Raw genomic sequence first — 21,929 nt, forward strand, 5'->3', positions numbered from 1 at the left:
GCATTGCAGGCAAGCGCCTTAACTGCTGAGCCATGGCTCCAGTCCTGATTCAGATGTTTTTGATTAAGAATTGGATTGGAGACTGCAAGGTAAGATGGCAGCATAGGAGCCATACCAACACAGCTCACAGAGGGAAATGAGCAGAAAAAATAGCAAAATACACTCTTGTACTGAAAAGTGAAGGTGAATTATCAGCCACAGCAGAAAAGCAAGAGAGACTCAGAGCTTCTAGCAAGAAGGAAACCAGCCAGAATCCTGCCAAGGCACAGAGTGGCCCCGTCCACACAGCCCCACCCCTCCCACCCCCACCCCAGCCCAGAGCTGCAGGCACAGAAGCTAAGTGAAGGGACTTTCCACTCACACCAGCCTCCTTGCAAAGTCAAGAAACTTGAAGGGGGCTGGAGAGATTGCTTAATGGTTAAGTCAAATGATTGTGAAGCCCAAGGACCCAGGTTTGATTCTTCAGGTCCCATGTAAGCCCCATGCATATGGTGGCACAAGCATCCAGAGTTCTTTTGCAGTAGCTAGAGGCCCTGGTGCACCTATTCTCACACTCTGTCTCTCTCTCTTCCTCTATCTCTGTCTTCTAGTAAATAAATTTTAAAATTCTTAAAACAAAATAAAAAGAAAACCCTAAGGGGAAGATAGCAGGAACCAGCTGAGCAGCTCTGGAATAACTTCAGGCATCCTGCACAGCCTCCCATCCCCCAGCCGCCAGTGCTGTGAACCACCTGAGAACTCACCCTCCCCCCTGGCAGCAGGGCATCCAGCCCAGCCGATCAGAGCACCAGATCAGCAACCCAAGCAGCCTAACGGAGTTTGCCACAGTGAAACAGAGGAATTGAAGTGGGTACTCAGCATTGGTGAGATTGAAAGCCACCCGAAAAGGTAACAGGGCCTCCTTACACAAAGCCCAGTACATAGGCCTGGACTGGAAGTGCTAATCTCACCTTCTACATCAGAGCAGGTTATATGTTAGGTTTGATTGATGTATTCTTGGTCAGATTTACCATTTTCAAATAAGCTATATTTTGGTGTTGACTATTGTTGCCTTTGACATTTCCTGATTTTATAGGGCCTCTGTCTTTTTCTTCTGTCATTCTTGGGGGCAGGGTCCTATTCAGCCCCATGTTGGTGTGGAATCCATTTCAGACCAGAAATCTCAGCCTTCCAGTTGACAGGATTAAATATGTGGGGCAACACACATCCTTAGGAACATTGGCTTTATTAAATTATCTGTTTTAATCCCCACTTGAATACATACTCTGTGCTGGTTTTGATTGAATGTGTATATTACTCAGTTGAATTTTAGAATTTTCCAGCAATTTTCTCCAACCAACCTACTAGAATACTTGGATAGCAGGCAATCTGGAACAACCATTGTGGAAATCAATGTGGAAGTTCCTGAGACAGCTAAAAAAAAATGATTTACTGTATTACCCAGGTATAGCACTCCTAGGCATATATCCTAAGCACTCTTCTCACTACCTTAGAGATACTTGCTCAACCATGTTTACTGCCATTCTATTCACAGTAGCTAGAAAATGGAACCAGCCTAGATGTCCCTCAACTAATAAATAGACAATGAAGATGTGGTACATTTACACAATGAAGTTCTACTCAGCAGTAAAGAAAAATGAGATTATGAAAATTTGCAGGGAAATGGATGGATCTGCAAAGGATTATATTTAGTGTGGCAACCTGGGCCTAGAAAACCAAACATCATGTGTTCTCTCTCATATGTGGATCCTAGCTACAGATGTTTAAACTTGTATGTGAGTTGGAGTAAATATTGGTAGCAGAGGCCAGTAAGCTAGAAAGGGGCTATAAGGGAGGGAGGAGAGGGAAAGACTTAAGGAGATGATATTCTATATATGTAAGTAGATGAACAGATTACTGGCAGTGCAATGGCCTAAGTAAGGTCATAGGAAGAGACTGAGGAAAAGAAGGGTGGGGGAGGGTTAATCAAAATCCAAGATATTATGAATAAGCCCTGTGGAAAGCTACTTTTTTGGATAATGGCACACCCAGAGGCCATAGACTGTAACTAGAAAAATTTCAGTGCCAGAGATGGGATACTTTACAGTGTGAATTGTTGTCCAGGGATGTCTCTGATGCCCCCAAAATATTATGGGCCATTGCCAGGGCTCTTGGTTTCCCACCAGAAATATGTAGTAAGACCATATTGCTAATGACTCCACATTCTGTGGCTCCAAGGTCACTGAGAAATCAAGCTGGAACTGAGCTACAAACCTTCTTCCTGTAAATCATCTGATAGAAAGCTGGAAAAAGCTATGCTGCATGCAGCTCTTTGGGAGAGAGGTAATCAGCAGTGAAAACAGTGGACACTACAAGCCTTATGTTTGGCCAACCAGGCCAAATGACCAAACTGGTGCAATAGTACCATGTCTATTAAGGGGAAAAACAATTACTCTGTTAATTGGACTGGAGGCACAATCCATGGGAGGGATGCCTGGTACTGAAAACCTAATCAAAACCTATAGCCGGGCAGTAGAAGTGTAAAGCCTGCTGCTCTTGTCTGGATAAATGCCTATATTATGCTCACCAAACTGCCCTATAAGCACTTAAAATTTTTAAGCACCTTTAAAAATGTTCATACCCATATATGAATGCTACTTTTACTTTTGGTTGGAGAAACTTCTCTTCAGATGGTGGTGACCACTGGAATGACCCAAAAGGCACCATAGTGCTGAGAAGTAACAGAAGAATGTTCAACACTGAAACATCTCTATCATACCTTCCAAGGCTCAGGATCCATTGTGGAAAAGGTGGGGGAAAGAATGTAACAGCTAAAGGAAGGGTAGGACTGCTTACTATGCAACCGTTTAGACAGAAATTGGCCTCAATATCCATGACCTCACAGTGCCTAGCATGACCTTCACAAGACCCTCATAATAGGAGAAAAGATGATGACATCAAAATAAAAGAGACTAATAGAGGGGATATAATGAAGACTAGATTTGTCAATAGAAGCAAGGGAGAGAATTATCATGGTTTATTATCTATAATTATAGAAGTTGTCAATAAAAAATGTTAAAAACACACCTGTGCAATAGTGGCACACAGCCTATGCAGGTAATCAGTGGCTCTTTGAATGGATGAGACCTGCTCAGTGGGACAGAACTCATACCTGGTACTGAGAACCAAGTCATAATCCTTTGGATAGGAAAGCCCTAGACTCCAAAGCAAAGCTCCCAATGGTCCCTAGCTAAGAAGAATGGATATATCCATCAAAAATCTCTTAAATAACTATGTTTATCCCTTTTAATTCATGCTGCTTTCACTCTTGGTTAGAAAATCTGGTTTTACAGATGGCAATGAAAATCAAGGAGAAACAAGATATGACAGTAAAAAGCAGCTGAAGGCTGGAGAGATGGTTTAGTGGTGAAGGTGCTTGCCTGCAGAGCCAAAGGACCCAAGTTCAATTCTGTAGGACCCACATAAGCCAGTGGCACACGTGTTGTATTTGTGTGCAGGCTAGAGGCCCTGGCTCACCCATTCTCAATCCCCCCCTCTGCTTCTTTCTCTCCAGTAAAATTTTAAAGGTAGCTCAAAAACAACAACAACAACAGCAACGACAAAACAGGCAGATGACTACCTAGCATAAGATAGTCACCTCTATTACATCTGCCAGGACCCAGGAGACATTGCAGAGGATGCGGTGACTTAAACTTGAGTGCTGCTCTCACTGTTGGCCTGATAACCAGATCCAGGCAGATGGCAACACTCAGGACACCCAAAACTCATCAAAGAAGAAATCCAGTGGTTGCAGAGAACGCAACACTAGCATAGACTTATAATGGTCCTACCAAGGCTAAATGGACATTGCAGAAGAGGGGTGGAAAAGACTGTAAGAACCACAGGGAGCATCCTGAGGCATTCCACTACCTCCCCCCCCCCCCACTGACTGATGCATTCATAACCCCAGACTGAGCACCAATAACCAACCAAGGAAGGCCCTCAGTAGAATGGGAGTAGGGGAGAGGAGATATAAGAAGATAACCTAATGGGAGTATGACCAACATATGATTGTTCATACAGTAAAGTTCACAATTAATTTTCTTAAAAAGAAAACATTTAGAAAGTAGAATTTAAAGAGTATAAATAGGTGCTATAATAAATATCCTTCCAAACACTTTAAAAAATGGTTTTATTGAGCTGGAGAGATGGCGTAGCAGTGAAGCGCTTGCCTGTGAAGCCTAAGGACCCCAGTTCGAGGCTCGATTCCCCAGGACCCATGTTAGCCAGATGCACAAATGGGTGCACGCGTCTGGAGTTCGTTCGCAGTGGCTAGAAGCCCTGGCGTGCCCATTCTCTCTCTCTTTCTCTGCCTCTTTCTCTCTCTGTCACTCTCAAATAAATGAATAAAAATCTAAAAAGATTAAAAAAATGGTTTTATTGTATTTTTACCTCATAGGGTCTTCCACTTCATGGTTTCAAAAGGAATCAGGCATGATGGTGTAGTGCATGCCTTTAATCCCAGCATTCTAGAGGCTGAGGTAGGAGGATTGCTGTAAGTTTGAGGCCAGACTTAGACTACATAGTGAATTCTAGGTCAGCCTAGGATAAAGCAAGACCCTGCCTGGGTGGGTAAGGGGGGGAAAACCCAAGCAAAAGGAACTGAGAAAACTGAAGGTTTCCACATTTTATTTGGCATTTTTCTCCATTGTGAGGCCTTTTATGCATTCCAAATAAACTTTTTGACAGTTTAAGACTTTCCCACATTCTTTTTCTTTTTTTTAGGCAAACTGGTCTTTTTTTTCTTTTATGAGAAAGAGCAAGACTGAGAAAGAATTGACATGCCACTGTAATTAAACTCCAGATGTATTTGCCACTTTGTGCGCATGTGCAAACTTGCATATGCATCACTTTGTGCGTATGGCTTATATGTGATCTGGAGAGTTGAATGTGGGTCCTTAGGCTTCACAGGCAAGCACCTTACCTTCTAAGCCATCTCTCCACCCCTCCCCATATTCTTTAAACAGGATTTCTGTCCAGTGTAAATCTTTTCTGTACTTGAATTAGGATACTAAGAATTTCCCTTAAATACCTAGTATTTTATAAGCTCAGCCTCCATTAAGTGGTTACATGCCTTCAAACAGCTGAGAAAAGAAGACCTTCCTGCCTTTTAGCCACAAAATAATTCTATACAACATGAGCATTTTCATGCCTAAGAACTGCACTGGGAGAGCCAGAAGCCTTCCCACGGAACTTACATTTGTAAGGCCCATCACCAGTATGCCTTATCATATGTCCTTGGACACCTGACTGAGAAATGAAAGCCTTCCCACATTGCTTACATGTCTCTCCAGTGTGGGTCCTTCATGCTTTCGGACTGAAGTTGAACAAATGAAGGCCTTACCACAGTATTGACATGAAAAAGGTTTCTCTCCTGTGTGAGTTCTTTCATGTTTTCTAAGAGCTCTGGGAGAATAAAGACTTTTCCACATTCCTTACATTTATAAGGTCCACCTCCAGTGTGTCTTATCATATGTCCTTAAAGGCCTGAGAGAGAACTGAAGGCTTTCCAACACTCTTTACTTTCATAGGGTTTCTCACCATTGCGAGTCCTTTGATGTCTTTGAACAGAGCCTAAACAACTGAAGGCTTTCCCACACTGTTCATACTGGTATGGTTTCTCTCCAGTGTGAATCCTTTCATGGATTCTAAGTGAACTGGGATAGTGCAAACCTTTTCCACACACATTACATTTATGGCTTCCAACCCCAGCATGCATTACCACATAGTCTCCAAGGTTGGTGAGAGAAAGGAAAGTTTCCTCACGTTTTTTGATATTCATAAGGTTTCTCTCCAATGTGAGTCCTGTGACTGATTTTCAGAGCATAGTAATAACTTAAGGCTTTCTCTTCTTGCTTCCATTCATAATCATAAGCTTCCTACCCAGTGTGAGGGCTGACAGGGTTACTGGACGAATGTAGTATGAAGACTATTTCACACATACTATGCTCACATGGTTTTACTCCAGTAGGACTTTCCTTTCTCATATCATGGTCAAAATGAAGGTTTCTTCACAGTGATCACCTTCTTCATCTTCACCAAGTCTCTATAACATAGTTACTTAAAAAAAAAAAAGGGCCCAGGGTCACAGGAGGTCACTGCAGAGGTTGACTCGTGGCCTTTTCACTCATCTAACCATGGCATTAGTACTCCTGCTGGCCACCTAGCATGGACAGCCCCAGGACCAGTGATGCCCATGTCTCTGTGGGGTCATCCATTCTTAGTCACAGGTAGGAAGTGTCCCCAACACCTCACCAAGTACTGTGAAGACTACACTCTGTCTTCTACTTGCTCCTGTAGCATCTGTGGTCTGCCATAAGCCAGGGAGTCACGGTGCAGGCAACCCCATGATCTGCTAGGTTGAAGAGAAGAAGAGCCCCAGGGAGCCATGCAGCAGGCACCTTCACCTTCTCCTTTGCATGGAACCTCCATGACCAGTAGCCCCTGTCAGTCATGTAGAATCACCCAACACTCCTGCGTATCCGCCCCACCTGGCCATGGTGGGGGGATGCCCACATGTGTGTTTAATCTCACCCTCCCCAGATCCTGGGTTGGGTGATGGGGTCTGTGGCTCCACCTTATCAAAGGCTTGTGATTAACTGTGACAGCAGAGGTGGCTTGTCTTCAGCTTGGACGTGTTTCTCCCACCTTCTCCCATTGGCAAACTTGCTGTTCTGGACACACATTGGACTGAGTTAGCACTGAAGGGTGTGGCACTGCTGGCCATCCCTAGAGTGTCACACCCAGCACCTGGCAACCCCACTCACTCCCCCCTAGGCCCTGTGCTGGGCTTCTGCTGGTGTTCTGTTTTCCACCTTTTGAAAAATATATTTTAAAGAGGCAGGGGGGGGAGGGGGGAGAGAGAGAGCCACTGCAAACGAACTCCAGTCACATGCACCCCCTTGTGCATCTGGATTATATGGGTCCTGGAGAACTGAACCGGGATCCTTTGGGTTTGCAGACAAATGCCTTAACTGCTAAGCCACCTCTCTAGCCCTGTTTTTCACTTTTTTAATGTAAGCCTGAGTCTTTGTAATTATTGAATCGTGAGAACATTTTTGAACATCATACTGTCAATAAAGCAGAAGATGGTACTTTTATTTAAAAAAAAAATGGGGCTGGAGTGATAGCTTAGTGATGGTTAATATGCTTGCCTGTGAAGCCTGAAGACTCAGGTTTGATTCCCCAGTAAGCACATAAGCCAGATGCGCAAGGTGGTGCATATGTCTGAGTTTTCTTTGCAGTGCCTAGAGGCCCAGGCATGCCCATTCTCTCTATCTACTTCTTCTTCTGTCTCTCTCAAATAAATAAAATATTTTTATTTTTATTTATTTATTTGACAGAGGGAGAGAGAAATACATAGACAAAGAGAGAATGGGTGCACCTGGGCCTCTAGCCACTGCAATCAAACTCCAGACACATGCCAGCTTATGCATCTGGCTTTATGTGGGTAATGGGGAATCAAAACTGGGTCTGTTGGCTTTGCAGGCAAGCACCTTAACTGCTAAGCCATCACTCCAGACAAATAAATAAAATATTTGAAAAATAAAGAAGGAAATAAATCAGAACACAATGTAAACGGCTTATTTACCTATTATTTCGTATTTATTAGTATGCATTAAACTTTTACTTATTCAGGGAAAGCATAGTTTTTCTATCTTGTCTAAAAGTGAACAGCCTAGACTAGGGATGTGGCTCACTGATACAGCACTTGTCTCATATGAATGAGGTTCAATCCTCCAAAAGTAAAATATAAGATAAATAAAACAGAGCTGTGGAGATGGCTCGTCAGTTAAAGGTACTTTCCTGCAAAGCCCGTCAGCCTGCATTCAATTCCCCAATACCCACATAAAGCCAGAATGCAAAGTGGCACATGTGTCTGGTGTTCACTTGCATGGAAAGAGATCTTGCCACACACACAAACATGCACATGAGCATATACATGTATGCATGCAAATAAATAAACAAATAAATAAATAAAATAAACCTTAGCAGATTGAGTGCTCTGCAAGAGGGCTGATCTACTAAATAGAACAATAAGAATACCTCATTAGCACCACACTTGGCTCTGTGTCATGTCAATATAAATATCTTTATCTATCTATATATATGTATCTATATCTATATAGTGGTGAACTTTTTTGAGTAAGTATATTTGGAGCCACGTGTGCATGCCTATAAACTCAGGACTTGGAAATGGAGGCAGGAAGATCTGTTGAAGGTTATCTTTGGCTATATAGCAAGTTTGAGGATGGCTTTTTGAGACCTGTCTCAAAACTAACTAACTAAATTTGGAGATGGAAAAGGTTTTCATGGCTGGGCATGGTGGTGTACACCTTTAATCCCAGTGCTCAAGAGGCAGAGGTAGAAAGATCACTGTAAATTTGAGGCCAGCCTGGGACTACAAAGTGAATTCCAGGTCAACCTGGGCTCAAGTGAGACCCTACCTCAAACAAGAAAAAAAAGTCAGGGCTGGAGAGATACCTTAGCTGGTAAAGCACTTGCCTGTGAAGCCTGAGGACCCAGGTTCAATTCCCCAGTACTCACATAAGCCAGATGCACAAGGTGGTGCATGCATCTGGTGTTCATTTGCAATGGCTAGAGGCCTTGGCACACCTATTCTCTCTCTATCTGCCTCTTTCTCTCTCCCTCTTTCTTAAGTCATTCCATGCTGGGCATCATGGCACATGCCTTTAATCCTAGTACTTGAAAGGTAGAGATAGGAGGATTGCCATGAATTTGAGACTACCTTAAGACTATATAGTAAATTCCAGATCAGCCTGGGCTAGAGTGAGACCCTACCTCAAAAAAACAAAAACAAAACCAAAAAACAAACAACAATGAAATGTTCCTTTCTACTTTCAGTGCAAATTACCTTAATTTTTCCCCCTGATTTTGGTACCAATCTTCAATGTTCTGGTCCCACTTTCCCCCTATAATAAAGAGCCAAAAAATATCATTATAAGTTATTAGAGCTTCAGAGAGAATATACTAGATTCTGGGCTCATGAAGAGTTTCAACAACACTCAATTTACTTATCAAAACAGTCCCTTTTTAATATTTTAAATCACATGGCAGCACTGATGGGCACTGAGTAAGTAAAGAGAGGCAGTCATCCTTACCTATCCAGGCCAAGTTCAGGAAGATTTCTCCCACAACCTTTCTGTATAGATTCTTCTGGGAAAGATCCAGCGGAGTTCACTCCTCTTGAGTAAAGTTCACAGTCACATCCTCCAAGGTAACCAAAGTCTGAAACACCAAGACATATTTACAGGAGGAGGAAATTTCATATTAGCATAGAGACTCTTTATTCACTTAATATGAAGTTCACATACAATTCTGTGGTCTCCATACATTTAGTTTATGATAAATGAGTAAGGTCCTCTGGTTTTATTTGTTTTTGTGTGTAAGAGAATAAAACATGGTCATATATACCCGAGGATGACCCTGACCTGATCCTCCTACATGTTGGGATTACAGATAAGAGTTACTATGCACAATTTATATGGTGTAAGGGAACCCAGGACTGGGTGCATGCTAGACAATACCAACCAAGCTACATCCCAGCCCCTGGTCAGTACATTTTGACTCTTTGAGATCTGACTAGATAGCTCAGACTAGCCTTTACCTCATGACCCCCTGCCTCAGCCTCCTGACTGCTGCAGTTATAGTGTATACTGCCACTGCTCTGGCCTGCACAGTCACTGTGCTCACTGTAAGTCTTCCTGGTCTCTAATGGCCGGAGCAGTTCATGACGGCCTTATGCATACTGGACAAGCCTTATACCACTGAGCTGCATCCCAAGCCAAGATGTTAAAACCATCAAGTTTTTTAAGCTTCTTAGCATATATTAATTATCCATGACAAAAGGTTCCATCATGACATATAAATACACGCATATAAAGTATTTTGACCATATTCACCCCCCACATGCCCTCTCTTCTCCCCGTCCCACTCCTGCTGATGACTTTCTTCTTCCCAACTAGTCACCCTTCTACTTCCATCTTTCTATTTTGTCATTGTTGCTGGTGCTGCTGCTGGTGGTGGGCGAATGAGTTTCATTAGGCTTGCTTGCAGGAGCATGGCTAGGGGTTTGCTTTTGAAATGGGGTCTCATGCATCCTAGGCTGGCCTCAGACTCACTATATAGTCAAGGATAACCTTAAACCCCTTCTGCCTATATAATGGGATGACAGGTATTCACCACCATACCATTCAGACAGTGCTGGAGACTGAACCCAGGGTTTCATGCATGCTAGGAAGCATTCTACCAACTGAGGCAAATTCTCAGCCTAATACCATCAATTCTTTATGGGAAAAATCCTATTTCCTTCCTGATTGCCTATTGTACTACACAGGGTCACTCCTGGATGACATTTTACCCAACTCACTGAAAATGTAAAGGCTCTTTCTTCTTATCCTGCCACCAAAAATGAGGAACCAAAAGGTCTATAGAAATCCAACAAAGACCAGATGACTGGACTTTCCCGAAAGAACCCTGGCCATTTCAAAGTCAGATGGAGCTGCCTAAATGCAAAAATCCATCTGCAAAGGATTAACTTTGTTTTGTTGGTATAAGTACTCTGTTTTGTGACAGGGTCTTACATAGACAACCCTGAACTTCTCATCTTGCCACCACCATGACCAGTTATTGCAGTTCTGGGAACTGAACTGAGGGCTTTCTGCATGTTACTCAAGCACTCTACCAGCTAAACTGCATTCCAGCTGTCTTGTGCTCTCTCTCTCTCTCTCTCTCTCTCTCTCTCTCTCTCTCTCTCTCTCTGTCTACTATCTTCCTGGGCATATAACATAAGGAAACTACTGGGAAGGCAGAGTTCAGCCAGAAACAATTTAGACCCCACAAAATCTCCTAGGCTTTAGGGCAGCTTCCCCTTGCCTTTCTCTCCCATCTTCTGCATATAGACACATATATTCTGATTAGATTGGGTACCAAGAGAGTTTCTCGCAGACATAAAACACTGAGCCTTACTGACAATCAGAAACAGGTTTACAATCGCAGTTTCTGAGATATATCATTAAGTTTATAATGATGTGATGGTAAGCTGGCCAACAACTAAACAACACTAAATAACTAGAAAACACCAAAGGAGGCTGGATATGGTGGCACTAGAGGGGGCTGGGTATTGCGACACATTCCAGCACTTGGGAGGCAGAGGACTATCATGAGCTCAAGGCTAGCCTGGGATACATAATACAATGGAGGCCAGCCTAGGCTATAGACTAACACTTTGTCTTAAAAGACAAAGAAGATTCTGAAAATATAACATTACTGACAGCACAGTATTAGCAGAGACATGGACTAACAGCCCTTGTAAAAAAGGAAGTCTCCACCGGGCTAGCATTTCTATGGGAAGCTGATGAATGACGGGGCAATCATTTTAGAGTGGTAACAGATATTACCGACACTTCCCTGCATAAACAAAGCCCTGGGTTCTGTTCTAGCACCTAATAAGCCAGCTGTGGTGGTGTACACCTAGAATCCCAGAATGGAGGCTAAATCTGGTTGCAAGGTCATTCATGGCTCTATAGTGAGTTTGAGAACAGCCTAGGACACTCAAGACCCTGTAAGAAAAAGGGGGATGACAGCTGCAGAGATGGCTCTGCTCTTAAAGGCATTCACTTGCAAAGGCTGCCAGCCCATGTTTGATTCCCAAACATCTATCTGAAGTTTGTTTGCTGTGGCAAGGGGCCCTGGCATACCCATACTCACTCACTCACACACACTTTCTCTCTCCCTTCTCGTGTCTCAAATAAATGAATAAAAATAAATCTGAGGGCTGGAGAGATAGATGGCTTGGCCGTTAAGGTACCTGCCTGCAAAGCCAAAGGACTCAGGTTTGATTCCCTAGTACCTACGTAAGCCAGATGCACAAGGGGGCACATGCATATGGAGTTCATTTGCAGTGGCTAGAGGCCCTGGCATGCCCATTCTCTCGCTCACTCTCTATGTCTCTCTCTTAAAATAAATAAATATTTAAAAATAAACAAATAAATAAATTTGAAAATAGGGGGAGGAGATTCATGAGGCCCCACCCTCACTGAGGATCCAAAGGCAATTAATGGTTGCTAGGGGAGAGACATTTTCATTTCTTTTTTATAAAATTAGTTTACACATGTATGTGTGTGCATGTCAAGGTCATGAACATCAGGCCTTGCACCAATTTTTGTACATGGCTTTATACAGATGGCTAGTGAATTGGACCCAGGTTACCAGGTTTTGTAAGCAAGAACCTTTAACCACTGTGTTGGGCCTTGAGAGGCCTGGAAGTGAGGCCTAGTGGAACTTCCTGAGCCTAGTTAAAGTTTGGTGAACTGCCTCCACCCAGCTATGACTCAGCAGGGGGCCAAATGGCCTCTGGCCTGTTACTTCTGCACAGGAAATTAGAGTTCCCATCCATGCATGCTTAGAACTCAGCAAGGGCCAAATGGCCTCTGGCCTGCCACTTCCACACAGGAAGTTAGAGTCCCTGCCCATGTATGCTTAGGACCAATCATCTCAGAGGTCTCGGTATGCTATTGGCCCTTACATCTCACCCCATCCTAAAATCCCCACCCTCATTCTCAACATTATATAAACACCCGCCTGTAACAGTAAAGTGAGTTCCTGCTTTGACAAGACTCCTGGCTTGGTGGTAACCACCATCTACATCCACCCTCCTCCTCACCCCTTGGGAGGAACCAGTGGGCCTGGCCCTTCCTCAGCACTACCTGCCAGGGGATCATGGCAGTTTGGTGCCCAATGTGTGGCAATGGGAACCTGGCAGACTAGTGCCCGGTGAGAGGCATTCGTTGAGGAGGTTAATTGGCGTGCGGGTGAGTGTACCCTCATAAGTTATGAGGCAGTCTTCATATTTAATGTGCTAAACTTTGCTTCTATAACCTTATCAACATCTCTTCATTCTCTTTCTCTTTCCTTTCACTTTTGGTTCGCAGGCAAGCTGCATCTGCAGCTTTTGTACAGCATGTTTACTGATCTTTTGGATCCTTGTGTTTGTGTTGTACTCGTGTGTCTGTGGGTTGCTATTGCCTAATTTTATGGACATTTCTCTCTCAACTTTATAATATGGGACAGTCTACCTGTAAATCCAATCCTGCCTTAGATTCTCTCAGGGCACTCCTAAAGAGTAGAGGGCTTAATTTAACTAATAATCAGGCTTGACAGACCTGGGATTGCCTTCTTAAGCTGGCACCATGGCTGCTGGAAGAAAATCTCTTTGATTGGGACACTTGGGACAGGGTGGAGGCCCTTGTTCGTCAGGCACATGTGGAGAAGGGTCAGACAGAGAAAAAAGAGAAAGATAGTACCGTCCCTCTGGTCCCTGGCCTAAGATCCAAAATTATTTTAAATATTGACAATAAAAAATTCAAACTTCTCATCGATACTGGAGTGGACTGAACAGTCCTAAGAAAGGAGAAAGTGCCCCCCCCCCCCGCAGCTTGTGCCCGGCTCTCCCCTGCTGGGAGTTGGCAGGCAGTCCACTTCCTGGGAGACTGCCATGTGGCTACCTTGGGACCCAGGTGGGGACAGGGGAGAAGACTGCCCCCCATGGTGACTGGGCTCACTGCTAACTTACTGGGGCAAGACATGCTTTCATCACTACTGACCATAAAGCTTTTTATAACGTTTGGTTAGATAAAAATATCAATAACAGTTTGAGGAAGGGAGGGGATGTCATCCCAATTATAGAGATGGCCCTTACTTTGAGCAACTCAGACAAAAGTACTCTAATAAACACCCCCAATTCTAAGGGCAACTGCCCAGCCTCCCACCCATTTAAAATCCAGTGGAGACTGGGGGATACTATATGGGTTAAACAGTGGCCTCTCCCTCCTGAATAAAAGCTTTCATCTTTGTCTGAGTGGCTTGCATGGTCTTGGTGACTCCCAAACCTTACAACTCTCTCTCTCTTTGCCTCTTTCTGTCTCCCTCAAATAAATAAATAATAAAAATATTTAAAAAGTTAATGTAAGTAGAAAATAAGTACATTTAACTGAGCCTGGTTACAAAGGCCTGTGATCCCAGCTACTGAGGAGGCTGAAGAAAGAGCATCACTAGATCATGGCCTCCCTGGGCTACAAAGTAAGTAAAAGGTGAGCCAGCGTAATTTAATAATAAGATACTCTTACAATTAAAAAGGGAGGTCTGAGGGATATAGCTCAGTGGTACAGTGTTCACCTAGCATGTACAAAACCCTGGGTTCAACCTCAGCACTGAAAAAGAAAACTGAGTTAAAATGCAGAGTTCAGTATAGACTTTGATAAAAAGATCATGGTGGAAACCAACTGCCTTCTAATTAGACTGGAGGCCCGCTCCATGGGAGGGAATACATCTCTGATACTGAAAACTTAAAACAGGGGTAGTCATGAGCCCTAGGTGTGTAATGTCTGCTGCTGTCTGGCTAAGTGTATATACTATGCTTATCAAACTGCCCAGTAAGCACTTCTCTTAATGTTCATACCCTTATATTAATGCTACTCTCACTTTTGGTAGAGAATTTTCTCTTTTCAGATGGCAGTGACCTTGGGACAACTCAAAAGGTATCATGGTGCTGGAAAGAAGTGACTGGAGTACTCAGTACTGCAATATCTTGATCACACCTTCCAAGGCTCAGGGTCTAATGCGGAAGAGGTGGTGGAAAGAATGTAAGAGCCAAAGGAGGGGTAGGTACTCCTAACAACATGCTTCCTTCAGACACAAAATGGCCTGGATATCCATGACCTCACAGTGCCTGACACTACCTACACAAGACCATCATAAGAGGAGGAAAAGATCATGTCATCGAAATAAATAAATAAATAAAAGACAGACTGAGATGGGGAGGGGATATGATGGAGAATGGAGTTTCAAAGGGGAAAGTGGGGGGAGAAAGGGTATTACCATGGTATATTTTTTTATAATCATGGAAGTTGCTAATAAAAATTTGAGAAAAAAATTCTCCAAAGGGAAAAAAAGGCTTGGTGGCACACGCCTTTAATCCCAGCACTCAGGAGGCAAAGGTAGGAGAATCATTATGATTTTGAGGCCATCCTAAGACTACACAGTGAATTCCAGGTCAGCCTGAGCTAGAGTGAGACCCTATCTTGAAAAACAACAACAAAAAATTCTACAAAGGACAAGCACATACAAAAAAGTGTCTAAAGCCAGATGTAGGATGTCAAGCCTGAAACCCTGACACTGAGGAGGCTGAGTCAGGAGGATCACTCAAGTTTGAAAGTAGCCTGCATGATATAGTTGAGACCCAGTAACAAACAAACAAACAAAAGATGATGATGATGATGATGATGCATCTAAGAATAAACCCATCCATCCTAATATTAAAGTCTGTATCTCGAAGCTGGGTGTGATGGTGCATGCCTTTAATACCAACATTTGGGAGGCAGAGGTAGGAGGATCACTTTGAGTTTGAAGGCCACCCTGAAACTACATGGTCAGCCTGGGCTAGAGTGGAACACTTCCTTGAAAATACCAAAATAATAACAAAATAAAATAAAAAGTCTGTATCTCAACCTTTATCCTCTCAACTAACAAACTGCAATTTAAACACACAAAGGCAGTGAATTTACAAAGTGTCCAAGGAAACTGTATCAAAAGAAATACTCAAGGAAGAAAGCACAAGAGCTAGGTGTGGTGACTAACACCTTAATCCTAGCATTCAGGAGGCAGAGGTAGGGGAATCTCCCTTAGTTCCCCGCCAGCCTGGGCCTAGAGAGTGAATTCCAGGTGAGCCTGGGTTAGAAAGAAAGAAATTTTAACTTTTGAATCTGTTCAGTAAGCAGCCTGCCTGCTCCCTTCCCAAGGAAAGACCACACACCGAAGTAAAACACCTTCCTAATCTTGGGCTCCGGGTTTGGTAACCCTCTGTCTTGCTACCACTGGGAAGCTGAAGTGTAATGCCAGCCTGGTCATCCAGACTCGCGTCACACACCGGTAATCCCAGCACTCTGAGGCCAGTCCGGGTTCCACAGTAAGACTTAGTCCTGGAGAAAACAGACTTTGACAGGGATGGTGGCACAACCCTGTGAGCCCAGCACTCAGGAGCCCGAGGCAGGAGGGTCACTGAAGTACCAGCCTGGGCCACTACGCACTACCGCTACTACCACTACTCACGATGAACATGGGCAAGTAAAACATCCAAATAAGGGCTGGAGAGATGGCTTAGCGGTTAAGCACTTGCCTGTGAAGCCTAAGGACCCCGGTTCGAGGCTCGGTTCCCCAGGTCCCACGGTAGCCAGATGCACAAGGGGGCGCACGCGTCTGGAGTTCGTTTGCAGAGGCTGGAAGCCCTGGCGCGCCCACTCTCTCTCTCCCTCTTCTCCCTCTGTCTGTCTTTCTCTCTGTGTCGCTCTCAAATAAATAAATAAATAAAAATTAAAAAAAAATATCCAAATAAGCCACGTGTGGCCGCACATGCCTTTGAGTCCCAGCACTCAGGAGACTGAGGATCACATGTGTTCAGGCCAGCCTGGGCTGGAGTGAGGCCGTGTTACACACACACACACACGCACGCACGCACGCACGGTTTGAAAGGCTAGAACAGCAGTAAATGAGGTCGCTAATCTGAGACCCTCCAGTGGGGGCTTCGAGGACAAAGGCGGGCTCCCTGGGAAGCAGAGGGGCCGGCGCGGCCTCCTCCCGGCCCTGCCCTCCGCGGCTGACCACGCCCCGCCGGCCGCCGCAGGTACCGAGGACGGGGCTGCCGCACCGACCCGAGGCCCAGCCCCGAAGCACGCCCCCGGGCCGGTGGAGGGGAGCCTCGGAGCGGCCCGGGTGAGAGCGCTCACGGGCCGGCTGAGCAGCCCCGCCCCGTCCCAGCGACTGCAGAGCCGCGGACGTCCGCAGACTGGGCACCTAACAGAGGCCGGTCCTGCGGACCAGGTCAGCGCTAGGAACAAAGAAGAAATCGGAAAAACTAGTCAAAAGCCTATGAAGGGGGAGACCTTAAACCCTAGGCCTGTAATGCCTGCTTATGTCTAAGTAAATACATATAGTATGCTCACCAAACTGGACGGGAAGCACGTCTCCTAATGTTCATGCCCCAAAAGTGGATATCCGTGACCTCAGCAGTGCCTGGCGCTGCCCAAACAAGACCCTACTAAGGAGGGGGGAAAGATGATGGCATCAAAATTAAAAAGAGACTAATTGAGAGAGGGAAGGAATATGCTGGAGAGTGGATTTATGGGGAGGGGCGGAAATTATCATGGTTTATTATAATTAGGGACTTGTCAGTAAAAAAAGCTTAAAAAATAATCTAGTATATGCCTTCAATCCCAGCACTTGGGAGGCTGAGGTAGAACAATCACTGGGAATTCAAAGCCAGCATGATCTACAGAGTTCCTTGTCAGCCTGAGCAAGAGTGAGACCCCATTTCAAAACAACAACCAAAAAACGATATGCCATATTTTATATTGTATATGTATACATGTTCGACTTATAATAGGGTGATATTCCATTACCCTTTGTAATCTGAAAATGTTTGAAAAGCATTTAATGCACATAACTAGTTAGGTTAGTGTACCCTAACTTAACATGTTCAGTACACTGGGTGACACTGGCTTCAACTTGTGATCAGCTGGCTACTGACAAGCTATAGCTCATGGCCACTGACCAGTATCACAATAGACTATTGTTCCAACACATCACTAACCTGAGATTAGATCAAAATTAAAAGTAATGTTTTAAAAAGTTTTAAGGGCTAGAGAGATGGCTTAGCACTTAGAGAGCACTTGACTGAGACGTCTTAGGACACATGTTCCAAGGTCTGGATCCCACCTAAGCCAAATGCACAAAGGTGAGGCAAGCACAAGGTCACACATACCCACTAGGTGGCAAAGGCATCCGAAGTTCAATTTCAGTGATTGAGGCCCTGACATGCCAATTCTCTGTGTCTCCCTCTTTCTTGCTCTCTCTAAAAAATAAAAAAAATTAAATAGTTTTTTCTTTTAAAATAATGTTTCTGGGATGGAGAGATGGCTTGGCAGTTTTGACACTTGCCTGCTAAGCCTAAAGACCCAGGTTAGATTCACCAGTACCCATGTAAACCAGATGCACATAGTAGTGCATGTCTGGAGTTCATTTGCAGTGGCTATAGGCCTAGGTGCACCCATTCTCTCTTTCTCTCTCTCTCTCTCTCATAAATAAAAATAAAATATACCAGTACTATGCTGTTTTTGTCACAATGGCTTTGCAATATAGCTTTAGATTGGGTATGGTGACACCCCCCAGAGGTTTTTTTTTTTTTTTTTTTTTTTTTTGCTGAGGATATGTTTAGATATCTGAGGCCTTCTGCCATTCCATATGAATTTTGAGAACATTTTTTTCAATCTCTGTGAAGAATGATGCTGGTATTTTTATTGGTATTGCATTAAATGTGTATATTGTTTTTGGTAGAATTGTGATTTTCACAATATTAATTCTGCCTATCCAGGAGCATGGGAGGTCTTTCCATCTTCTCAAGTCCTCTTTGATTACTTTTTTTCTTTCTTTCCTTCTTTCTTTCTTTCTTTTCTTATGAAACTGTGGTTTTACTTCTAGAGACATGAATTGCTTTGTGCTAGAACAACCAAATGGAAATTGATTTACTTTTCCTCATATAAACATGTAAAGCTCTTATGGTAAATGGGTTAAAGTCAATAAACATTCTTTAATCCAGCTGCTTTGGTTTGCTGCTGAAGCCTTTGGGGAGAAATATGTGTTCAGACTACCCTTCTACCCATTATCATTTCATCATCATCTCCATCTTTTCTAAGCACATTCCCTCAGAGGGGTTAGTATAGAAGCACTCTTCTTGTAAAGTTCTGAGTCTGCCAAGATAAAGAGTACAGAGGGCAATGCCCGATCAAGCGCTAACTATAAAGCCAAGGCCAAGAGAGGGTGGTGTGACCTGTGCAGGGCTGGGGTCGCCCTTTGGTCACAGCATGTTGCCACATGCTCCCTCCACGCACACTTGGGAGAGAGGATGTACAGCATACCAGCATAAATACCAGCATAAGGGGAACACAAAAGCAAAATGTCACCAGAGTACAGTGTCACCAAAGTGCAGGTGCAAAACCCAAAGCAATTCCAATTCTGCCAGCCCAGACTTGCCACCAAATCCCGGAGGTCACAGTACTGTTTTCTTCATTCTCTTGATTCGTAAATAATCAGCAGGAAGAACAAGGTTCTTGCAGACAAAGAAAAAATCAAAGCTTTAGGTTCAAATGTTGGTAGTCACTGGCCTTTGGCCTTCGGGTGACTTTGGATCTTTTTCCTTCAAGGGCAAAAGCAATGATCTTCCTCTTGTTGTGGTAGGCAATATAGAGGACGGCTACCAGAATGGCTGCGGTCACCAGATCTGCAAAGAAGTGGCTGCTCTCTGCACTGCCACTTGCAGGTGTCCTTGTACGGATCGTCCCTCTCACCACTCATAGAATCCGCAGGTGTCCCTTCGCGGTTCCTACTGCAGGGAGGGGCAGGCACCTTTTCTTTCTCATCGTCAAGTGGCAGGCCCTCTTCAGGCTCACTGTCATCTTCATCAGCTTCCTTGAGCGCCACATCTTCAGCAGGCTCCAAAGCCTTATCTCCTGCCTCTTGCTTTAAAGATAGGTCAGTCTGTCAGTGTCTCCCCAGATTGTTTCAGAAGCGTGCGGAGACGTCTGTCCTTTCTCAGCCGGCTGGATTTCGTCAGTTTTAGGGGTCCCGTTATCAGAAGACAGCTTCTTCACATTGTCTTTTGTGGCCTCCGGCCTAGGGTCCACGGGTTTGGGCTGTTCTGCCGCGGTGGGCTGCTCGGCTTCGCGACATTGGTGGAGTCTCCTTGACCGTGCTGCAGCTCAGGTTCCGTGGACTCGGGGTTTGCTTTCGAAATCGGCTGCCCGGTCCCGGAGGCTTGGGCTCCGCAGTCGAGGTCGACGGCTCCGGAACCCCCGGCTTGTTTCCTTTAGAGGACTCCGACGCGGGCTTTTCCTCCTTGAAAAGGTGGGCCTGCGCGGAATCTTTCTCCGCAGACGGCTTTTCTTTATCCGTACTCAACCTGGAATTACTAACTGACAGCAAATCGCGCGCGCGTCCGGGCTTCTGAAGTAGAAAAGAGCCGAAGAGCCTGGAAGGGGAAGCCCGGGAGAAGGGAAGGCCAGGAGTGATGGGTGAATGAAAGAGGGGTGACGAGGGAGAAGGAAGGGGTGGGAAGGCCAGAAAAGAAGCCAGCGCGGGCCCTCTTTGATTTCTTTATTGAGGTATTTTTAAAAAAATGTTTTCATTACAGAAGTCTTTCACATCCTTGGTCAGTGTTATTCCAAGGTATTTAATTTTTTTCTTGTTGTTGCTATTGAAAATAGGACAGCCTCACTTATTTATTTCTCTGTATATTTGTCCTTTGCATATAGAAAATCCGCTGATTTTGTGAGTTGATTTTGTATTCTGCCACTTTGCAGAAGGAATTTATCACCTTTAGAAGTTTGGAGATGGAGACTTTAGGGTCATTTAGATATAGGATCATGTCATCTGCAAATAGGGCTAACTTGACTTCTTCCTTTCCACTTTGAATCCCTTTTCTTTCTTTCTCATGTCTTATTCCTTGGGCTAATACTTCTAGTGCTATGTTAAAGAGCAGTAGTGAGGGTGGGCACCCCTGTCTTGTTCCCAATCTCAGTGAGAACTCCTTGAGTCTTTACCCATTAAGTATTATTTGGGCTTTGGGTGCTTTATATATAGCTTTTATTATGTTGAGATATAAACCGTCCATGCCTATTATTTCCAATGTTTTGATCATGAAGTGGTGTTGTATTTTCTCAAAGCCCTTCTCTGCATCAATTGAGATCATCATATGGTTTTTTTTGTGTGTGTGTTTTTCTCTCAGAATGGTATTTTATCACAGTCACTAAAATATTACTTTTATCATTAAGGCATAAAGTTATATTGTCCACATTTGAATTCATTGTACACTGTCATGTTCAGTGATCATGTCATCATTTCCTCTAAGAATGGCAGTGACAGAAGTCCTCTGAGCACTTTAACATTATTTGTTGTGTTCTCAACCATCAGTCCATAGCGCTTACTTTGGGCTACGTATTTCTAGTTTGACTGAGGCTTACCAATTGTGCTGGTTTATATTTATTGGCAACTTGACAGGACATAGAATAACAGCAAAGAGTCTCTGGGTATGTCTGTGAGGAAGGGTCTTAATTAGGTCAGCTGAGGTGGGAAGTCCCACCTTAAGGAGGACAGTACCACTCCATGCTCCGGGGTCCTGGGCTGAGCACCGGCATTCATCACTCTCCGCTTTCTCGTTAAGGACTGGATGTGACCAGCTGTATCAAGCTTATCACACTGGGTCTTCCTGCCATGATGGACTGTAACCTTGAACTGTGAGCCAAAATAAACCTTTCTTCCCTTAAGTTGATTCTGGTCAGGTGTCTGGTCACAGTAATGAGACAGTAATCAATATGCCAACCAAGTCTATTTTAATCAGTCAGGAAATTTGGAGAATGTTCTGATTAGTTGAGTTTCTGAGTCCACATTGTTTTTTTGGATCAATTTTATAAAGAAAGGTTTTTCTAAAACATGGTAGTCTGCATTCTTCTCTAATTAAGTACAGAACACTGAGTAATTTTTTTAATACTTTAGACCTTTGCAAACAGAAGCATCATCTTTGAAAAGATCAGCAATGAATGACTCTGAGAAAGAGTAGGGATAGGATGGTGAGGGAGGGGGCTTGGAACTGCACGGATCCCGAGCTGGACTGTCAAAATCACTATAATACACTTTAAGCTTGAAAGGTCTTCAAGAAAATCATCCCATCTCTTCACCTCTCCTTTCTCTAAGTTTTGTTTCCAAAAGACAGGTAGTCACTTTAAACTTTTTTTAATGTGTGTGTAGTAGGCATGCATGTGCAT

The 21,929-nt window shown here is 44.0% G+C and overlaps 1 pseudogene; it reads right to left on the reverse strand.

Moving 5' to 3' along the window:
- LOC101608188 overlaps nt 1-21,272 on the reverse strand; it is a 99,153-nt pseudogene extending 77,881 nt beyond the window's left edge.
- Nucleotides 21,273-21,929: the final 657 nt, after the last annotated feature.

The sequence above is a fragment of the Jaculus jaculus genome, chromosome 2, assembly GCF_020740685.1.
Source record: "Jaculus jaculus isolate mJacJac1 chromosome 2, mJacJac1.mat.Y.cur, whole genome shotgun sequence".
Lineage (NCBI taxonomy): Eukaryota > Metazoa > Chordata > Mammalia > Rodentia > Dipodidae > Jaculus > Jaculus jaculus.